This window comes from Mixophyes fleayi, chromosome 1 (genome assembly GCF_038048845.1).
Source record: "Mixophyes fleayi isolate aMixFle1 chromosome 1, aMixFle1.hap1, whole genome shotgun sequence".
Taxonomy (NCBI): domain Eukaryota; kingdom Metazoa; phylum Chordata; class Amphibia; order Anura; family Limnodynastidae; genus Mixophyes; species Mixophyes fleayi.
In genome coordinates this window covers 106,352,867-106,372,093 of record NC_134402.1, presented here as the reverse complement: position 1 = coordinate 106,372,093, position 19,227 = coordinate 106,352,867, and positions in this window count along the sequence as shown.

Here is a 19,227-nt window from a genome sequence, read left to right as displayed (position 1 = left end):
CTAACCCGATATATTTCGACCTAAATCTTGGACACTGGCACTCCAGAGGGCTCATTTCCTTAATTTATCTATTTTCAGTAACCTCATTACCAGATTTTTACAAATTGAAGCCCAAATCCAAATCCCCACACATGACTCTTACAACTATCTCCAGGTACAACATATACGCTCACACAGGTCCTCAATTCTTCATGCCCAACCATCCTATACACTGAACCAGACAACTTCTAATAAATTTCTAATATAATCAAATGGGGTACAACATTCTGGTACCAGAACTTAATCTCCCCCTTATATCTAGCTATGTCTACTGCAATAATTTAATAGGTATCTAATACATTTGCCTTAAATTATTTGGGGGAATATGTTTATCAATTCACATTATATTTCCAGAAGAACAAATGTCATATAACTGAATCCACCTTATGTATCTCACTTTGATGAGATTATATAAGATGTTTCCTAAATTCTCCAAGTGTTGACTTAACTGTAACAAGATGGGAGATATCTACCATATTTTCAGCCCTGTCCATTATTTGCTCTACTATGTACGAAAGTGTTCTCTGTAATCCAGCAAGTCTCAAAGCTTCCTTTGTTACTCAGATACATATCTAATTGGGTACATCTTTGTAGCGTTTAGCAGCTATTTCACAAGTCTGGAGAACATCTGTCTTCCCCTTGGCCAAAATTAAAGCCAAGGTTTAGGGCTATGAGATTAAAAACCATTGGACTGAGATACATAACAAATCCCGGTTCCCCTTTATTAAAATGGGTTAAATGGCAGAGGTTCACTTCTCAACAGACTTCAGTTATATCCGTAAGTATAATAATAATTATCAAAGTTTTGTAAAACACCATCATCCCCAAGCTTTCATAGAGTAATGATAATTTAGATAAAACAACAAAAAACCCTAAAAACATCATTATGGAAAAAACACAGTGAAAACTATTTAAAAGCATAAAATAATTTCCTCGAGTATGGATCTACTGAATCTGTAACAGACTAACAGTGTACAGTACTATTTAATTTTCCAAAATATTAAAGATTAATTAGCAGATCGTTGAGTTGCCGTGCTGACATACCCTAAAAAATAGACTGTAAGCTCTATAGTACCAGTAATCACTTTCCTTGTCAAGTTATTTGAACAAAGTAGCACTAAATTCATTTAGCCTTGCTGGCTGTGCAGCAGAATTCAACACCATCCATATAAATGGAACTGGCAGCCACACACAACCTATCTTCCCAGATGTTCATTAGCAGAAGTTTGAAGTCTTTCCAAAATCAGGAATTTAACTCTTTCCAGTCTACAACTTATGCCCTTCACATACTGCATAGCATTTACATATTTTCTTCACAAAAGCAAATCAGTTGAAGAATGTCATCCCTCCAAATACTAGGTAACAGTAGAGTCTTGAATGATGAAGGAGTCATGTCAAGACTCAGGACATTTAGCAACAACATTGGTAATTACATGCTTGGCATTACATATCACCTGTGCATTAATGGAATGAAACATTTCCCTATTTCTAAATATAGTGCCATTCCTTAATGGAGGAACTAATGCCATATGCATGCAATCTACACTCATCAGAATGTTAGGGAACTGTGCCATGTTAGAACACTGTCACAATGAAGGGGTCGGTGGGAAATTTCATAAACAAGCTAACTATCTTGCACATTTTAATATATGCTTTTAGTATCTGACAAAGCTCTGCCTGGGAAGGGAGTTGCACATCACATTAGCAAGGACCTGCCGAAATGCACAGAGGTATTATCAGCATGGAGAGCACAGCAATTTTTTGACTAGATATGAGACTTTAGTTACATACCGTATATTCAAGTATGTTAATTGTACAAAATTCAAGGCTTTATTTTTCTATTAGGAACTGTAATTAAAAGTTACTGATGTTGGCTTTTTAACACCACTGAACTAAGCAATACATGGTTATGCTTATCAAGGCAAAAATTGCCAGAATAAAGCATTCAAGACAATTGAAAGATACACAATTATGCTGATGATGCGGAGTAACAACTTGTTTAAATTAGTTTTGATCATTAAAAGTTCATCATCTTTTATTTGTAATGCGCCACAAAACTCTGCAGCAGCAGTCAGTATATCCTTTCTCTTTCTAAACACACGACAAGACAAGTGTGAGATACACTGCCACTTCAGTAGGGCCGCCCTGTGAAGGCATATTCTAAAGAGAACATTGGGGCTGTCTAAATTCTGAAAAGTTAAGGAGTTGTGGTTGGAATAGAAGAAAAGGTTCGATTCAGAATACTGGAGGCAGACATATATAAAATGTGTCTTTATTGGCTCAAGTTCAGGAATGCGCAAACAGAATCAATGCAACAACATGTTACAGAAAATAGCAAACCAGCAATGGAGATGGTCAGACTAAGTTAGCAGCACTTAGGGGTATATTTACTAAACTGCGGGTTTGAAAAAGTGGAGATGTTGCCTAGAGCAACCAAAAAGATTCGAGTTATCATTTATTAAGTACATTCTACAAAATGACAGTTAGAATCTAATTTGTTGCTATAGACTACATGTCCACTTTTTCAAACCCGCAGTTTAATAAATATACCCCATAGTCTGAGAGAAGACAATAGAGAATTCCTTCCTCCTGTGACAGACATACACCATTCCATATTTCCTCCACTTAGAAGATGGTACTTAACAATCCAAAGTGGAAAAATGGCAAAATATCCTTGTGCGGAATAAAATATAATCACTGAAGTGCAGACACCCTGGGTGATATAACATCTCAAAAGAGTTGTACTGGGGGCCGGGTACCACCTAGTCAAATCAGGATTGCCCTCCTGCATGGAGTATTGCTACTTCAGAGGGGCATGGTTGGTGACAGCAAAAAACCCCGATGGCAGTACCAGAGTGCATTCACTGCCCATTATATGACAAGACACTCCTTCCACACCACAAAGTGCATAGTCTAATATTGGTAGAGCTTCAAGCTCAAGTACATGATGGATGTTTCACCCTTTCAAAGTCCTGACACAGGATTGCCCTAAGCCCCACATACAAGGCATTGGTTTGGAGGAAAAATTGTTGCCTGAAGTGTGGAGACCTAAGAATAGAGCCTTCGCACAGTACATTTTTGACCTTCTCAACACAACCTAACACTTAGGGTCCAATGAACATAGTCAACTGCCTGTTTGTTTGTTTTTAAAAAAAATAAATAAAAATCTGTCAGTGGGGCTGACAGGGTAGAAAAAATAGGTATAAACCTCCAAGAGACATCTTTCAGTGCCTGAATTGTATTGACTAAGGGCTTAAGACAGTAATTTCTGACCATGTAGACTACTTATATGGTCGTAAACTTCCCCACAGCACTTTTTCTTTAATTAGCAGTAAGCCTTGTGGCATAGAGGGATTGCAGTACTACCCACGGCCTATTTTAGTGAACCTAAATATTCACTGTACATGACTACATCATCCAGGTAATAATTGTAGTGTGGATGAAGTGTCTCCATGAATGAGAGCATCAGGAGTCCAAAGTTCAATGTGATTAAATGGAACAACCTGATCTGTCAATCTCAATCTGCCAACATACCTTGTGAGATCCAAAGTAGAAATATATTGTGCAGATCCTAGGCTGTGAGGGAGTTCACACACCTGTGGACTTGGGTATACAACAAAGAGAAATTATTAACATTACAAAACTCCAAAAAAGCCAGTATTTACATTAGGTGGCTGACTTCTCAATGACGCCTAACCTCAGCAATGCTCAGACATCCTCCACCAACTCTCTTTTCCCCTTTAGGTAGCCTCAGACACTTTGCCTGTGATAGCATTATACGCTAGTTTTGTGGTTCCTGTATCTGTCATGTGTGATACTGATCTTGCATCAAGCAGTTCCTGACTCTGCATGCAGCAGTCTCCTGGTTCCTGACACTTGGTTTTGCAACTTGTCTCCTGGTTCCTGATATATGGTTTTTCAGCTGCAGCTATTGATATATCTTTACACTGTATCTTTAGGCACTGACTATGATAATTATCATTGCTCATTCTGAGGGGCATTCATAGTAAAGACTGTATAATATTCCTACATTGTCACAAAGACTGTTATATTCCTGAATTGCCACAGAGACAGTGTTATATTCATACTTTGCCACAAAGACTGTTATATTCCTGCAGTGCCACAAATACTGTGTTATACAGTACTGTTGCATTACAATATATACGGTTATATTCCTGTATTTCCCCAGAACCTGTGTTTTATGGTGCCAGATCTTACAGCAAACTAAATAGAAAAAAAAGTTCTTCAACTTGTTGGCCACTTGCCTCATCTGGCCATGGCAGCAAGGAATAGAAAGGCTTCAAGGTATCTAGTGGCATAGTCTATAACCACCAATATGAATGTATGTCTCTTGGAAGAGGGTTCTATCAGTCCAGAAAATGGGAGTGCCTCTCCAGGGGCCTCAAAACTATTCCGTAGACACAGAGGGCAGAAAAGTCCTGCCAGTCCTTACCTACAAAAGAGCAGACAAATTTGGCATACCTCAACTTTAAATTATTGGTTTTCCCCTTTATACTGAGAGGAACACTTGCAGTGGGATAGCACTGGACATTCTCATTTTTGCACCCATGCCAAGTAAGATTTGGTAGGTAGGAGTTCCTCCAATACTAGGTTATTGCATGCAATAGAGCTCACCACTTTTCTTCTGTTACAATACCTGTAGTAATGAGGTCTTGGGTCCAAAAGAGCAGTCCATCTATGTGCATCTGTTTTTCAGTCAGGCATGGCTCAAGGCTGTTGACAAACTGCTCCAGGACTTCAATTATCTGGGCAGCTGTGTGTTCCCTGCTGTATATTAATAGGAGCACCCATTTGTTCTCAGCATTCAATACAATGTAATGGATATATCCTTGCTTTCTGTGTGACTCTTTTTCTTAAAATAGTGGCGCTCTCACTAGTAGGTTAGTATACCTTAGTACATCATGCATAAAGGAGACTAGCTCTGAACTGAATAAACTGCCTGGACAGCAGGAGATGTCACGACTAGTATAACGTACCTGCTATCGATGGCACTACTCGGAGGAATGTGCGGAGTCTAACGTGCCCCTGGTGTTCAACAGGGACCCCCGCAAAGAGGTATGGACTCAGCTGCAGGGAACATGCAGGTCGCGGTCCTTCCACGAGTCGGATAGCGAAGCACGAGAGGAATGTCAGACAGGCAGGTTCGGCAATGGTGCGGGCAATGCAGGTACACAAGGAGAATCCGAAGGGGTAGTGAGTCAAGCCGGGTTGGTAACGTGCTGACAGCGAGGTACAAAAGGGAGATCCAAAAGGGTAGTCAAGGCAATCCGGGTCACAATGGTCACAGGCAAAACGGCAAAAGACTGGAGACAGGCAAAAGGTCAGGAGACAGACAATCACAGGAACACAGGAACACTGGAGGACAGGAAAGGACCTGAAACTCTGGCACTGGAGGTGGGGCTATGGAAGCCTTAAATACATCTGGTGTCCAATAAGCTTCAGCGCTGTAGCGCTGTCATAGTATTAACGCCGTAGAGCTTCCTGGAGGCAGCGTCCCGTTGCCTAGCAACGGGAACGCTTACAGTATAGTAACTGGATGGCCGAGCTGGGCGGAAGTGATGCGCCTGGTTGCTAGGCAACCAGACGCGCCAAGCAGGAAGCGGGACCTCCGTCCCGATCTACAGGCGGCGCCTGACAGTATGCCCTCCTCCTCCTTCTCCCCTTGATTGGAGAAATCTTTTGAGTAGCAGAGGAGCATGAAGGTCTGGTTTGTCCACCCAAGATCTATCTTCGGGACCAAATCCCTTCCAGTGAACAAGGAACTGTTGACGACCATAGCGGATACGGACATCCAGGATTCGCCTGATCTCAAACTCTGTTCCAGAGGAGGTTTGAACTGGAGGAGGTCGAGATGGAGGTACAAAGAACCTGTTAAGCACCAATGGCCGAAGTAGGGACACATGAAAGGTATTATGACATCGTAAAGAAGCAGGTAGCTTTAACTTGACACAGACAGGATTGATAACTTGAGAGATGGTGTAGGGACCAATAAAACGTGGAGCCATTTTCATAGATGGTACTTTGAGTTTCAAATCTTTAGTGGAAAGCCATACTTGATCCCCTACCTTCAATAGAGGAGTAGCTCTACGATGACGATCTGCAAAGGTCTTATGGTGCTGTGTTGCTTTTTGCAGAGCTGCTTTGGTTCTGGCCCAAATGAGAGAGAATTCTCGATAGAGTGAGTCTACAGCTGGAACTGAGGAGGAAGAATTTGGAAACGGGTCTGGGATAATAGGGTGCATCCCGGTCACAATAAAGAATGGAGAAAACCCGGTAGATTCATGGACATGGTGATTGTGTGAGAACTCTGCCCAGGGAAGGAATTGTGACCATCTGTTTTGATTATCAGTGGTAAAACAATGAAGAAAAGTCTCTAAATCCTGGTTGATCCGCTCGGTCTGACCATTGGTCTGGGGGTGATACCCTGATGAGAATTTTAACTCCGTACCCAGCTTTTTACAGAAGGCCCTCCAGAACCGGGAGATGAATTGAACTCCTCTGTCGGAGATGATCTCTTCTGGGCAACCATGAAGTCTGAAGATCTCTTTAATAAACGTGTCGGCTAAGTGACTGGCTGAAGGTAGACCTGAAAGAGGAACGAAGTGCACCATTTTTGAAAATCGATCAATGACGACCCAGATGGTATTGAATCCTGAACTGCAGGGAAGGTCAGTAATAAAATCCATGGCTATACTCTCCCAGGGAGCATTAGGCGTAGGCAGGGGTTGGAGCAAACCAGCAGGGACCCTCCTGGAAGTTTTGTGTTGGGCACAAATAGTACATGCTGCAATAAAGTCCCGTATATCAGCACGTATAGTAGGCCACCAGAAACGACGACAGAGAAGGAATGTGGTCTTCTTTATACCAGCGTGCCCCGCGATACAGGAGAAATGGGCCCATCGCAATACCTTGAGTCGTAATTGTGGTTCCACAAATGATCGTCCTGTGGGAGGAGCATCCTTAACAGTATTGGTAATTGCAACGATGTTAGACGGGTCGATAATGCATTCAGGAATCGATGGATTCAGGCGATCTGTATCATCAAAAGAACGGGACAGAGCGTCTGCCCGCCCATTTTTAGCACCTGGACAGAAGGTAAGAATCATATTGAAGCGAGCAAAGAATGATGCCCAGCGGGCCTGCCGAGGATTCAAACAGCGAGCTTCACGAATGAATGTCAAATTTCGGTGATCTGTGAATATGGCAACAGGAAATAAAGCGCCCTCTAGTAAGTGTCGCCATTCCTCCAAAGCTGCTTTGATAGCGAGAAGCTCTTTGTCTCCGATTCCATAATTAATCTCGTTAGGAAGAAATCATCTGGAGAAGAACCCGCATGGAGAATGGGTACCTGAGGGTGTCTTTTGGAATAACACAGCTCCAATGCCAATTGAAGAGGCGTCTACTTCCACAAAGAAAGGTCGCTGTTGATCCGGCTGGGAGAGAACAGAGGCAGAGGAAAAGGCTCTTTTTAGCGTCGTAAAGGCTGAAACAGCCTCTGGAGACCATATCTTCGGATTGGCCGATCTCCTAGTTAATGCTGTGATTGGAGCAATAATGGAAGAGAAATCTTGGATGAACTGCCGATAATAATTGGCGAATCCGATGAACCTTTGAATACCTTTAAGGCCCTGCGGTTGAGGCCAATTCAAGATGGACGACACCTTGGTGGGATCCATCTGTAAACCAGAGCCGGACACGATAAACCCAAGGAAAGACACTTGGAGAACTTCAAAGACACATTTTTCCAATTTGCAATAGAGATGGTATTTGCGCAGTCTTCGTAAAACCTCCCTTACTTGTTCTTGATGAGAACTCATGTCTTTTGAAAACACTAAAATGTCGTCTAGATAAACAACTACGGAGGTATACAACAAATCTTGAAAGATGTCATTAACAAAAGTCTGGAAGATGGCAGGGGCATTGCAAAGGCCGAAAGGCATTACCAGATATTCAAAATGACCATCCCTCGTATTGAAGGCGGTCTTCCACTCGTCACCCTTCTTTATACGAATGAGGTTGTAGGCCCCTCGTAGGTCTAATTTAGTAAATACTTGAGCCCCGCTGATCCTGTCAAATAGATCGGAGATAAGGGGTAACGGGTACCGATTCTTGATGGTAATACGATTCAGAGGTCTATAGTCAATGCACGGGCGCAAGGACCCATCTTTTTTTTTGACAAAGAAGAATCCAGCCCCAGCAGGAGAGGTAGACTTGTGAATAAACCCACGTTCCAGATTCTCCGTGATATATTGAGACATTGCCAAGGTCTCTGGGTGAGAAAGAGGATAAGTTTGCCCCTTAGGTATAGGTTGATTGGGAAGCAAGGTAATGGAGCAGTCCCAGGGCCGATGGGGAGGTAACAACTCGGCTTCAGTCTTACTGAATACATCTTGAAACTCGGCGTATGCTGCTGGAAGGCCTGATTCCGTAACAGTAGACTAAGCAATAACTTGGGAACCGGGAAGCAGAACACTAGATAGACATCTATGATGACATTCTGTACCCCAACGAATAACCTGAGCCCGATCCCAATCCATCTGCGGAGAGTGTCTTCGTAGCCATGGAAGCCCCAAGATAACGGAATTAATGGACTTTGGCAACACCAATAACTGAATCATCTCGCTATGGAGGGCTCCTACCATTAACTGAATGGGTGAGGTGATGGAGGAGATGGAACCACTGCTGACACGATTCCCATCCACTGCCGTTAACGATAATGATTGTGGCAAGGTGAGTGTTGGAATTTGAAGCCCAGCAACGGGAGTGGCAGAAATGAAGTTCCCGGAGGAGCCGGAATCCACAAAGGCCGTGGTAGAGAAGGGACCTCTAGGGGTGCTCAGGGTGACTGCCATAAGAAGCTCAGGGGTGTTCTTAGAGCAGGGAGCAACTGTGGATACTCCTACACCGGCCTCCCTGCTACCGTTTAGGAGGACGGGTTTCCCGGTCTCTTAGGACAGACCTTGAGAACGTGTCCGGAATCGCCACAGTAAAGGCAGAGACGTTGCCTGAAGCGCCTCTCTCTTTCTTCTGGGGATAAGCGAGAACGTCCTACTTGCATGGGTTCATCCATAGGCAAAACCGGGTTTTGAAATTGTGGAGCCAGACGAGGAACAACCCGCTTAGAGACAGGACGTTCTTGGGTGCGTTCTTGATAACGTAAGTCTACTTTGATACATAACGCAATTAGGGTATCAAGGTCCGAGGGAAGATCCAGAGAAACTAGTTCATCTTTAATACGGTCGATTAGACCTTGCCAGAAAGTTGCGACCAGCGCCTCGTTGTTCCATTTCAGCTCTGACGCTAAGGTCCGGAACTGGATGGCATATTGCCCGACAGATAAGTTGCCTTGACGCAGGTTTAGCAAGCTGGTGGCAGCAGAGGCTACTCTCCCAGGGTCATCGAAGACTCTCCTGAAAGCTTCAATAAAGGAGGCAGTGTTGTTCAGAAGAGGGTCTCCCTTCTCCCACAACGGCGAAGCCCAGGCTAGTGCTTGACCACTCAGGAGGGAGATCATGAATGCCACCTTCGTACGTTCTGAAGGAAATGCTCCTGCATTACACTCGAACTGGATAGAGCACTGGTTCAAGAAACCCCTGCATTTCTTGGGATCTCCGTCGTATTTTTCAGGCTCGGGGATACGTATGCCAGCGGTTGCTGTAGATACGGTAAGCACACCAGAGGACGCCACTGAGGAGGAGGTAATGGCTGGAGTAGCAGGCAGAGAGCCTTGTAAAGCATCGAAGCGTGTAGCGATACATTGAACACACTGTAGCAGATGTGCTTGGGCTGCTTCTTGCTGTTCCACACGCTAGGCCAAATAAATGAGAAGGTCCCGGGCTGAGGGTTCACCAGTTCCTTCGGTAGACATGGCCAGAGTTTACTGTCACGACTAGTATAACGTACCTGCTATCAATGGCACTACTCGGAGGAAGGTGCGGAGTCTAACGTGCCCCTGGTGTTCACCAGGGACCCCCGCAAGGAGGTATGGACTCAGCTGCAGGGAACACGCAGGTCGCGGTCCTTCCACGAGTCGGATAGCGAAGCACGAGAGGAATGTCAGACAGGCAGGTTCGGCAATGGTGTGGGCAATGCAGGTACACAAGGAGAATCCGAAGGGGTAGTGAGTCAAGCCGGGTTGGTAACGTGCTGACAGCGAGGTACAAAAGGGAGATCCAAAAGGGTAGTCAAGGCAATCCGGGTTACAATGGTCACAGGAAAAACGGCAAAAGACTGGAGACAGGCAAAAGGTCAGGAGACAGACAATCACAGGAACACAGGAACGCTGGAGGACAGGAAAGGACCTGAAACTCTGGCACTGGAGGTGGGGCTATGGAAGCCTTAAATACATCTGGTGTCCAATAAGCTTCAGCGCTGTAGCGCTGTCATAGTATTAGCGCCGTAGCGCTTCCTGGAGGCAGCGTCCCGTTGCCTAGCAACGGGAACGCTTACAGTATAGTAACTGGATGGCCAAGCTGGGCGGAAGTGACGCGCCTGGTTGCTAGGCAACCAGACGCGCCGAGCAGGAAGCGGGACCTCCGTCCCGATCTACAGGCGGCGCCTGACAGGAGATACTCTAGAAAGAGACATCTTCCCTAGGTGTGGACCCTACAAAAGAGACACCATTATGTACTCAAATGAATTATAAAATACACATGAATTAACAGATTATTTACCAACTTCTAATGCACCAGTCTATTTAGAAACGTGTTCCAAAATAAGTAGTTTATCACTTAGAACAGTTGTCAACTAAGTCCTCAGTGTTACAGCAACATTGGATGAGATAATTAACCCCTAGAACATCTTCACAAGGTCTTAAGCTGGGTACACACTACAGAAATTTCTACATCTACATTAGTCTATAGCAGACACCTTCCCAAGGAACACAATATGCTCCAGAGTACTCAGTAACCACCAGATCTTAACTCAGGGTAGTAGGGACTTGATAAATATGATATTTCTGAATGAGGTGGACAGGGCATGGAAGTAGGCAATACATGGTAAGCAAGTGCAGTAAGACATAGTCCAATACACAGGTTAAAAATCAGGCCGGGCAGAGATTAATAAACATATATAAACAAAGGGCAGGTCTGGCACAGGTGATACACAGGAAAGGGTTTTTATGTGCTTGGGAACCAATGAGAGGGAGAGCCCAAACAAGCCATAACGTTGAGCACTGCAAGAAATAGAGACACCGTGAGACAGCTGCTGCTGCCTAGCAACTGGCTAGATGCCGCAGCAAAAGCAGAAGATGTAGTTTGCTGGTGTCTGGCAACCGGCCCAGCAGACGGAGGAGCCAATCACTACTATTGATACTCATGTACCCTTTAAGTACTTTATGAAATTAACAGAACTGTGGGAGGTACCCATGGACTGGAAATGAGAAACCCTGACTTGGACTAGATGCAAGAGATCTACACTTATTGAATCCAACAGTTTATCTCCTCCATTTTAATTAGACATGTTTATTCAATGAAAATACACAAATGTTCATATTCACTTCTGTCATTTCAACTTTAGATACCCAAAAAAAAGAAAAAAAGTGTTTGTTGCATATTATGTAACATTGTTCAAGAACTTCTCTCATACGTAATATTGCTTGTGTCACAATGGTGGTAATGAAACACTTCCAATATTGAATAAAGGAAGCATATTATATAAAAGTTGTATTTCAGTATCTAAAAAATAGTTGCAATAAAATGAGGTATAACCCCCTGATATGAATTGATATGAAGTTCAGAGGTTTCATACACAGTAATCATTTCAATGTGTGTGTGTATAATGTAGTGTATAATGTCATAATTTGTATATGTAATTCAGTCTGCATTTACTTGTATCACAATGTACAATAGTACAGTCCTGGAAAATGACCATTGCAAGGATTGATTAAAAACCTAGCCATATGTGATACATCAATCACTGACAATTGAAATCCATACATGTTCAAGCTGTTTTCAGTTCCCAAGTGTCTCCAGACTTTCTTCATTTGATGTGAATATATTGATTCCATTGTACTAGAGCCAGTTATTGATATTTTATACCCTGCAATAAATGTGCCTAGAATGATACAGTAAAGATATCGCGCTTTATGAAGCCTTTGTCTAGCCTGGAACACATAACTGGTTTAGTACAGAGATTGAAGGTGGGGTGAAAATGAGGGTTCAGATTTAGCATGACAGAAAATCATCCATATGGCACATAGCCATCTGTATTCCATTTTCTATGCTGATCACATTGCGATTATGTTTGTCACAAAAAATAAAACACATGTGGAAAAAATTAACTACACTAAAAGGTTAGTCATTTATGTCTCATTTATTAAACAATTTACCTGCTGATACTAGCACTGATTGCTTCACATTATAATTTGAAAATAATACTTCATGAAGTCTCTGGATTTTAAGACATTTTGCATTCTGGAATACTCAAAAACAGCATAAACAGCTATAGTACTCAACTAATGAGGCTTTCTGCATAAACCCTTACTACAATGTTTATTACATCTCTGCTTCTTTCATATGCTATCAGTTTAGTTTACTCTATGACTAAAACAAATAAATATAACATTATAACCATATATTAACCCCTTCATTTCCTAAGGCAATTTGAGAGATTTAGGTTTATTCTGATACGAGAGGAAAAAATTATTTATAATTCTACTCATAATTACCTTCATGCAATATGTGCCACCCCAGAGCTACTTTAGAATTTAATAGACTTATATAACAATAACAATTATTGCATGTGTACTTTAGTCAATGTTATAGATCAGAGACTCTTAACTCCAGTCCTCACGCACCCCTAACAGCTCATGTTTGCAAGATTTCTTTAATTGTGCACAGGTGTCTTAGTCTTATTGGCTGGGTCAGTAATTATCCTACCTGTTCCACAGACAGAAATCCTGAAAACATGAGCAAATAGGGGTGCGTGAGGACTGGAGTTAAGAAACACTGTTATAGATCAATGGTGGGCAACAAGCCTGCACAGCCTTCACCTGCAGCCCCTCAGTCGGCTGCTCCATATCTTAATAAGGCAGAGGCAGGGGGTGGCCAACTTACGTGTCACATGATCTCCTCTGCACAACATTAAGAGGTGACACTGCATAAAAAAGGAAGAGAAGGTGGAAGTACAGTGTGCTCTTTTTCCTTCCTCTGTGTGGTACTTTTGAAGGTTGGAGGGCCGAACAAGATTAAAGCACCCATAGGGGTTCATGTACTGTTGGATCTATGTCTGTTTTATTAGCGTAAAATTCTAATTTCTACTACGCATGCACACCAAAGTTTATATTAATCCATTTGTATGCACATTTAGTTGCATCTTACACTTTTGATTCCTTAAGGCTGGAGAGGCAGAACAGGTGATGAAAGTGATGAGCAAATGTAGGCAGGGTACATATAGCTGTGGAGCTCTCGTGGCTGGCAGTTGCAGTAATTGATGGATAATATAAAACAATATAATAATTTTAATTATTATATTAAAATATTAACAAATTTATTATTTATAAATATTATTCACCTTATAATAATAAAATAATATATCAATATTTTTATTTTCCTAACATGAAACAAGCATAAGATGACAATAGTGGAGCATATTTATATATTTTTTATAATATCTTAAATTATGTATTTGGAATGCTCAACTGAAATAATATATATATATATGATACCAATGGCAATATACATTCTGGTAGCAAGAGCAACAAAGGCGCAGAGAATATGTCTACAGGTCACATATATACCTGGAGCCTATGATCAGCATCACACAGCAATACCTAACAAAAATAAAATATTTTCTTTGCTATATTTCTGTGCATCTGGGTTATTCCAGTCAACAGTAGCTGTGGCAGCAGGAATGTCACACAGCTTTTGGTCATGTACTGAAGCAGGTACTATGGTATAGGTATAGGTAATATGGACATTCCTGTCATGCATCAGGCAGTTTATTTATTTGCAATTGGATGAGGAATCCCTTTTGTGGATAAAGCAGCAATTTTACACCATTGCTCAATTTCCGTAGAGGCAGTGGAAGCTACACATGGAGTTTTTTTTTAACACAGTAACGAAATTAAATAATCTATCATAACTGTAAACATTTCCATAAATGTACAGGCTATATATGATGTGTTTTTCCTTATCCGTAGCCTAGTTGCCAATTGGTCAGTGAGTAGCCTTAAACCTTGGCATGATGAGGAAACCTCTCTTCGTGAGGTTTCTCCCCTAGTGAGTACTGTCATTCAAAAGTCTGAAGTGGCCATAGAGCCAGCTTTGTCTATTAAGCAGAGACAACAGACTGAAAAAAGGATTCGCTGGAACAGGAATGTCTTCTCTTCTATTCCTGGGCGCACTACCTTAATCGAACATGACACTGTCACTCCGCCAGAAGTCATTGTAAAACAGAAGCCGTATCGCATTCCCGAAGCCAGACGGGTGGACGTGAGAAAGGAGATCGAAAAAATGCTCCAGATAGACGTGATTGAAGAGTCCACTAGTGAGTGGAATAGTCCCATTGTGCTTGTCCTGAAACCCAATGGAGCAATTAGGTTCTGCAATGACTTTAGGTGCCTAAACAGTGTGTCCCAGTTCAATGCCTATCCGATGCCACATGTGAATGAACTGGTAGAAAATCTTGCTGGTAGTAACTGTTTCACAACTCTTGATCTAACAAAGGGTTATTGGCAAGTCCCCCTGACTTCCACGGCCAAGCCAAAGCCTGCATTTCCACCCCTGATGGTCTCTTTCTATATAAAGTCCTACCCTCTGAGTTGCATGGGGACCCTGTCACCTTCCAAAGGGCCATGAATAAATTGTTACGACCTCACACATGCAGCCGCTTATTTAGATGATATAGTGATTTATACCCCAGACTGGGGATCACATCGAGCCAAAGTCAAATATTTGGGGTACGTTGTTGGGCGAGGGTATGTAAAACCCCAGCTAGACAAAGTAGAGGCAGTCAAAAATTGGGCAAGACCAGAAAAAAAATTGCAGTTAAGAACCTTTCTAGGCTTAGTAGGTTACTACAGGTGGTTTGTAAGCCACTTCGCCACTAGAGCTGCTCTACTTACGGACATGTTAAAAAAAAAGTTGTCCGTATAGATTAACCTGGTCTGACTCTGCAGCAGCTGCCTGGTCTGATCTTCGGTTAGCACTTAGTTCCCCTCCAGTTCTACAAGCACCGGACTTTACCCGGAGGTTCTTCTTTCAAACTGATGCTTCTGGTTTTGGTTTAGGTGCAGTCTTGTCACAGGAGAAGGATGGAGTAGAAAAACCTGTCCTGTACCTAAGTCGAAAGTTACTACCGAGGGAACAAAAATATGCCACCGTGGACAAAGAATGTCTCGCCATAAAATGGGCTACAGAAGCTCTGCGCTATTATCTCCTAGGCAGAAAATTCACCTTAATAACAGATCATGCACCATTGCGATAGATGCAGAACAACTGGGAGGTAAATGCCAAGGTAACCCGCTGGTTCTTGGCACTGCAACCTTTCAAGTTCTCAGTAGAACATAGACCTGGGATTCAGCACAAAAATGCAGATGCATTGTCACGAAAATATGCGCACCTCGCGAAATCTGCGTGCCCCTACTTGGAGACGCTAGAGGAAGGGATATGTAACAAAGTGAGGCATTTAGCTGACAATATGCAGAGAAAGCATGGAAGCAGAGTAAAACATTTGTGCAGTAATGCACCTAGATTGAAAACAAACCAGGTAAAGACTTATGTGTGACAAAAATAGCTTAAAGTTTGGTTAAATTACATGGTTTAAAATGTTCTTCCTCATAGCAAACAGAGAGGGTGTGTCTGTATCAGTGCAAAAAGAACCTTTGATGGGAGTTTTCTCTTAAAATGAAGGTGGGTGTGTCACCTGTCCATCAAGCTAGGGCTGTGGGAGGAGTATCATGTATAAAACCTAGCTTGTTTCATTGTCCAGGGAGACCAACGCTGGGGAAGCTGGCTGGTCTTTAGAAAGCTGGTCTTTGTCTAGCTAGCGTTTAGGGTCTCCAGAATGGGTGTGAAATTCGTATAGTGTCAAATACATTTACCATCCTGACAAAACTGCACAAATAGGAAGAAGCTGTATGTGTGTGCTTCAGCAGTAGCGGGCTCTTGCCACAATATATATATATATATATATATATATATATATATATATATATATATATATACACACACATATATATGCACATATATATACATATATATATATATAAATATATACATATATATATATATATATATATATATATATATATACACACACATATATATATGTATATATATATATGTATATACAGTATATTTTAAAAATATATAATTCAAAATAAAAAATAACTAAAGGTGTTAGAAGGACAGATTAAGGAATAAGGTTCTTATATCCAATTCTGATACCTTTAAAAAGGCGTCACTCTGGAGACTTTTATGGTAAATTTGACCCCTAAAAGAATCTTATAGATTTGCTGCCTGTCTAAAAAACAAATTCTCAGGAGCTGGCCTTAGGAATATTATTCTGCCATGTTTCAGATGGTTGATTTTTGTAATTAAGGTAACTGTTATGGTCTACCTTTTTAGGGACAATATCTTAAAAATGGTACCGCCCCTTACAGACAGGGAAATATTCAGAGTGGTAATGTATGAATTACTGGTGATAGTAAAGTAAAAGTGTTCAAGTGAATATAATCTGCAAAGGTGGAAATAGAAGTGACATCCCCATCACACATTAAAAAGAAATTGTCAATCTGACAATAGAGCACCAAGTATGCTTTGAAGGGACCATTACAGATATATTGCTCCTCAAAGCTCCATGTTTGGATGGCTCAACCTGGAGCAAAGCTTGTACCCATGGCAGTCCCCAATGTCTGCAAATAAAAGTGAGTGTCATAAATAAAATAATTATGGGACAAAATAAAATGAAATAAAAAGTCACCACTGGCAAGAAAATAGTTGACTGCAGAAATACTCGTTTCATGTGGTATATATGTGTAGAGGGATTCTACATCATAAGTAAAGAATTGATAACTTGCTTTCCATTGGAAACATTTTAGTAAGATTTTAAAAAAATATGTCTTAGATATAATTGGAGAAATACAACATGCATCTGCAAAAAAAGAAAATCAACATGAAATGAGAATTTAGTGCTAAGGAACCCATTACCAGATATGATAGGATTTCTAGGTTGGGAAGTGAGTGGCTTGTGAATTTTGGGTAAGTGGTAGTAGGAGTAGGTGGAAATAAATATAAAAAGTGCCACACTTCTCTAGATATCGTCCATCTGCAAGGGCATGAACCAAAAGTGACCTCAACTCCTCCTGGAAGGCATCTGTCGGGTTGGAGGGGAGTTTACAATCAAATTTAGTGTTATGTTGTCCATATGCATCAAAATAATATCAGTTGTGTTTTGGATAACCAGTCCACCTCCTTTGTCTGAAGGTTTTATCAAAAAAAACATTGTCTTGCATAAGTCTTCTCATGGCCCTTCAGGAATAGAGAAATTGTCCCTCAGATGTTCCTTGTCGGTATTGCCCCATAAATCATTCCACAAAATTATTTTTATGTTGCATAAGTTAAAATCTGGATTTTATTCTTTAAAAGCCTTGGATGTAAATATTTATCTAGATCAAAAACAATCACCTCACTATCACCAGAAAGGTTAAATACTATATATTAATGGCTCTTAGCTAGGATAAATGTCAAACCTAAACACTATGTGAAAGCCAGTATTTCCAAGGAAGAATTGGTTCAAGATATTGGCAAACTTACTGACAGTGGAATATTCTAGATGGTATTTGGGAAAACTATCTGGCCCAGGAGATCTTCATTTTCATTGGCATGTGTAAATGCTGATCAAAGTCTAATATTACAAACAGAGATTGCTAGTTTTGGATTTATACAACTATCTGGCAAACAATACACCTCACACTGACTGGATGAAAAATTAACTAATTTTAATTATTGTAAATGGTTGCCATTCATATATATTGAATGTAATTGGTTGACTTGCTCTCTATAAACTTTGTTTCCCACAATACAGTTTTAGCCTTGACAAAGCTCTATAGCGAAATACGCATTGGCATTTTGTTTGTGTGTTGTGTCTACCTATGTTCTAAATCATTGTGGGAGTCCTCTAATGATTGACCAGCTAGACTATGTTAGGAAATCAGTTAAATGGCATTAGTTGTGGAATTAGGGAAAGTGGAGTGAAATAGCAATCTCTTTATGTACCACATGGTGAGAGGTGTAAGCTTTCCTACTATATAATACATTGCAGCTGTTTATCAGGCCCTAAATATTTTGTAGTGTCCAAAAGGAAATATAATCGTACCATACATATAGATCTTTACTTATATGATATAATTTGTTATAAAACAACAGTGAGTAAAAGATCATAGTAGTCACAGCAATGGCATTCTAGGAGCTGCGACTGTTCTCGGTATTTGAGTATTCACAATCAAGTGTGGTTATAATTTTGCGACTGGAAACCGCATCGAATGCCACCCTAATAATTTGTATTCTACCACTAAAAAAGAGTAGGGGGACACCATGGAGACAAGTATATAATATATTCTATAATCTATATGGAATACTCTAGTGACTAACTAATCAGAGAACACTAGGAGAACAGCTAAGTGCCACAAGTAGTGAGCAGCTGGAAAAGTGGATAGAGATAGTTTATATCATTAACTTGAGGTTACTACGAATAAGCTCCAACTACAGTCGATGATCCACTTGGCTGCGTTCAAAGGTAAATTGTGAAATGTAACATTAAACAGATACATACTATTTAGATTGATGATCGTCTTACTAAGGTTTTGCTACAACATATTGAAGTGGAATTTGCTCAATCAATTTATAGGTTCATAGCAGGTGCTTGAATGGGTTGGGATATCCGGAAAAGAACAAACACAGAGAAAAAGCCTTAGGCACACTGCTATAAGAAGCAAAGGAACTGCCATTTCTACTTGTACATAAAAATGCAGAAATCACAGTTGCACTCGTTTGCAAATGTATGGAAAGCCACCCGCCACTTCATGGCGCTTCTGCTACTAGCTAACTTTAAACAGTCAAAGTCTATATTTGAGCCATACATATATGTGTTTTTAAATTGTGTAATATATATATATATATATATATATATATATATATAGACACACACGTGTATATGTCAGACATT